Source organism: Cryptomeria japonica, chromosome 10 (assembly GCF_030272615.1).
Source record: "Cryptomeria japonica chromosome 10, Sugi_1.0, whole genome shotgun sequence".
NCBI classification, from domain to species: Eukaryota; Viridiplantae; Streptophyta; class Pinopsida; order Cupressales; family Cupressaceae; genus Cryptomeria; species Cryptomeria japonica.
In genome coordinates, this window is record NC_081414.1 from 618,067,617 (window position 1) to 618,072,213 (window position 4,597).

Here is a 4,597-nt window from a genome sequence, read left to right on the forward strand (position 1 = left end):
GCTACCTAACTATTGTTCTACCTATTTGATTAAACTCAAAACGATCGAAAATTTTTCCCCCAGCTAGGTGTAGGATATTGCCCCAAGCCTAGAAACAAACTCATTATGATATGCTTAATGATCCAAACCATGGTGAGAAACCAGCTGTGATGCCTACGTATGTACAAAGGCTTATTATGGATATGAACAACGCTGATGGAAGATGAATGCAAGCGAAAGGATGCATGAACTAATAGATGGAAGAGCTAGTTGATAGATAGTGCATGTTTGCTAGGTTTTCACCATATGTTTTTATTACACTTTTTCTCATATTTGCTTCTGTTTTTTTTCACTGTTTTCATTTTTTTTTGTATTTTCTGCTTTTGCCCTTTTTTTTTGTTTGGATTTTTCTTCTTTTCCACTGTTTTTGGATTTTCTGTTTTTTCACTATTTTTGATTTTTCTGCTTTTTCACTGTTTTTGATTTTTCTGCTTTTTCAGGCATAAAACTTTTTCAGATGCATGCTATTGATGGGTTCCTCAAGTTGATCCCCAATCTGTGTTGATAGCTGATATGCTCCTGATCCAAAAACTATTGTGGCCACAAACGGACCCAACCAGTTTGGTTCAAACTTCCCTTTCCTTTCTTGATCTGATTGGTTGCATGGATTTTCCTTTAGTACTAGTTCTCCAACTTGAAATGCTCTCGGTTTGACCTTGTGATTGTAATTGCGACACATTATTTGCTCATATACCCTCAAATGATCAAAGGCATTTTATCTTCATTCATGGATCAATTCTAATTCTTTCAATCTAGATACTCGTTGTTCTTCATCTGGGGTAAGACCTTTTAATGATACTCGTAGAGAAGGTATCTCTAATTCTATTGGCAGTATTACTTCTGATCCATAGACAAGAGAGAAAGGTGTGGCACCCGTTGGTGTGCAGATACTGGTATGGTAGGCAAATAGAGCAGGGTTCAATTGAATATGCCAATCTCTACCAGCATCATTCATTGTCTTTTTGAGGATTTTCAGAATAGTTTTGTTTGATGCTTCTGCTTTCCCATTCCCTTGTGGATAGTAGGGTGTGGAAAATCTATGTTGGATCTTGAATTTCTCACATAGCTCTTGTACATCTTGGTTCTTGAATGGTCACCTATTATTAGTGATAATGGTCATGGGTATGCCATAGTGACATATGATGTAGTTCAAGATAAATGCAACAATTTGTTTTCTTGTGATATTGATGAAAGGTACTACCTCAATCCATTTTGTAAAATATTCTGTAGCGACAAGGATGAATTTGTGACCATTGGATGAAGGAGGATTTATCTTTCCTACTAGATCAAGACCCCATTGGTAGAAAGGCCAAGATGTTGCCAAAGTATGAGTTTCTTGTTCTGGTGCATGAATCAAATTCCCATGGATCTGACATTGTTTGCATGTTTTAGCTATCTGAAAAGAATCTTGTTCCATAGTTGGCCAATAATAGCCCAAGCGTATGAGTTTTTTTGAAAGGGTAAGACCACTTGAATGAGTGCCACAAATGTCGTTATGAACTTCATTTAAGGCCTTCTCAGATTCTTCTTGCTCTAGACATCTTAAGAGAGTACCGTCCAGACCTCGTTTAAAAAGGGTATCCACGACAAGAGTATAATGGGAGGATTGGTGAATAAAGTTTCTCTTTTGGTTCTTTGACAAGTCAGGAGGGAGGATATTATCTTTCAGGTAGGTGTAAGTTTGGCCATAGCGGGAGGAATCATCCCCAAAAAGGTGACAGATAGTTTGGGAATCGTGACAATTATGTTCAGGGTAAAACAACTCTTCCACCAGGAATTTGTAATGCTCTTGATTTTCCTGTGTCTGTAATAGAGAAGCAAGTGTTGCCATGGTGTCTCCTGCTTTGTTGTCATTCCTTGAAATCTGCTGAAAATTATTTTGGAAAATTATTTCGACAAATTATTTCTTGACATCATCAACCATCTTCTTATAAGGCATTAGTTTTTCATCCTTTGTTTGATACTCATCATTGATTTGATTGATGATGAGATGGGAGTCTCCAAAGACTTGAAGTTGTGTAATGTTCCATTCTATGGCCATCTTTATTCTTGTGACCAAACCTTCATATTCTGCTGTGTTATTGGTGCATGGAAAGCTTAATTTGTATGCCTTTGGAATTGTATGACCTTGTGGTGTGATGAATAGAATGCCTGTTCTTGATCCATGTTGTGTATATGAACCATCAAAGTACAATTGCCATGTTTTTGTGGTGACCGTTAGGATATCAACATCGAGGAATTCAATATGTAAAGGATGATCATCTTGAAGCGATACCTCTGCTAGTTGGTCGGCAATGACTTGCCCCTTGATAGATTTTTATTCTACATATTCAATATCAAACTCACTTAGGATCATGATCCATTTTGCTAGTCTTCTTGTCAATGTTGCCTTGCTGAGCAAATACTTCAATGGATCAATTTTAGCAATCAACTTGATGGAGTGAGATAGTTGATAGTGTCTTAATTTTTGAGAAGCAAAAACTACCGCCAAGCATGCTTTTTCTATTGGTGAATAGTTGATCTCATATCCCACTAATGTTCTGCTGATGTAGTAGATGGTTCATTCTTTTCCTTCATTGTCCTGTTGTGCAAGCAGAACTCCTAATGAGACTTCGGTGGTTGATACATATAGTAACAATGGATTTCCTGGAATTGGTGACATTAGGATAGGTGGTTGCATGAGATAGGCCTTGATCTTATTGAATGCGCCCTCACATTGATGGTCCCACTTGAAATTAATATTTTTGTACAACAGATGAGTAAATGGTTGGCATTTATCTGCTAGCTAAGCAACAAATCTTCTGATTGACTGTAGTCTTCCTTGGAGTGATCTTAGTTGACTGATATTCTAGGGAGATGCCATTTCCATGATTGCTTTGACCTTGGTGGGATCTATTTCGATACCGCTAGTTGAAACAATGTATCCCAATAGCTTGCCGGGAGTAACACCAAAGGGGATTGAGCCGTAGCTTATACTGTTCTAATCAGTCAAAGATTTTTTCAAGTATTCCTATATGGTCTTCTCTATTGTATGATTTGGCCAATATGTCATCCATATAATCTTCCATGAATGTATGCATCATGTCATGGAATATCTTTGTCATATCTCTCTAATATGTAGCACCTGTGTTCTTTAATCCATAAGGCATGATGTTCCTACAAAAGTACCCCATGGACATGTGAAAGTTGTCTTTTCTTGATCTTCGGGTGCTATTTTAATCTGATTGTATTTGGAGAAATCACCCATTAGAGAAAACATGGAGTGTCCAGCAGTTAAATCCATAATTATGTCAATGTTAGGAAAAGAAAAATCATCCTTTGGACATGCATTATTAAGATCTCTAAAGTCTAAGCATATTCTGATACTTTTATCTTGTTTGGAAACATGAACGATATTTGATACCCAGTGAGGATATGCTGTAGGTTTGATGAATCCTACATCTAGTAATTTCTTTAGTTCTGCTTTGACCAGAAGAGCAATATGAGGATGCATCTTTCTTAATTTTTGTTTAACTAGTTTGGCTCCTGGACTAATATTTAAGTGATGCATAATAAGCTCTAGATCCAAACCTAGGATGTCTGCATATGACTAGGCAAAATTGATTTGGCATTGATTGAAGAATTCCATATATTGTTGCATCTTTGGTTGCTTTGTTGTGCCAATGTTAACTGCCTCTGTTGGTTTGATCAAAATGGATGACCTTTCTTGATAGTGCTCAGGTAAAGTGTCAAATCTCCTATCTTTCGGCACCTCAAGGAGGTTTTCACCGTTAGATGCATCCTTTCTTTTTTATTTTTCGCGGTCTAATGTTGCCAATGAATGTTTTTCAACATTAGACCTGATATTGTTTTCTTTATTTTCACTTTTTGCGATTGGGAGATTTGACACCCACTTGACTGGAAGATGCGTTGTTGATATTCTTGGTGAAAGTAGTTGCGGGTTCAATTGCATTAAGATATAAGGATATGGCATGGTTGTTAGGGAAGGTATCAATGGTAGTATGTCTTTCATTTTCCCAATCAATAAGTTCGGGGTGGATTAGAGGTAAGGGGTCCTCAGGTTGAGATGTTTCGAGGGTATTTAGGGTCATGATAGAGATGTCAAATTTTTTGATATGTATGTCAATTTCTAGAATGACACTCTCATTAGAATGACCTCACACACAGAGCTCCCGATCGTCCTTGATTAAGTCCAGGTCAGCCGAATGTGATTCTAATTCAAGTGGGCTAGTTCCTAACGTTTGCCCTGCATACGTGTGAACTACATCGACTCCTACACCTTCTTCAAATTAATTTTATTTAGTTGATTCTTCATATGATATGAATCTCATTCCCATTCATTAGAATCTGTCTCACTTGTAGCTTGCAATCTACATATTTGTTCATATAGCGTTTGATTTGTTTCTTCTATTTTTCTTGCTCTATCTTTTCTTCTTTCATATTCAGCTTCTTCTGGACTTAGATTGAGTTCTATCAACCTTTCTATCAACTCTCCTTGATTTGTACTAGGTTATTGCTTGTTTTGATTGAGAGTTAATGTTGCTTGGGAGGTGGCTTT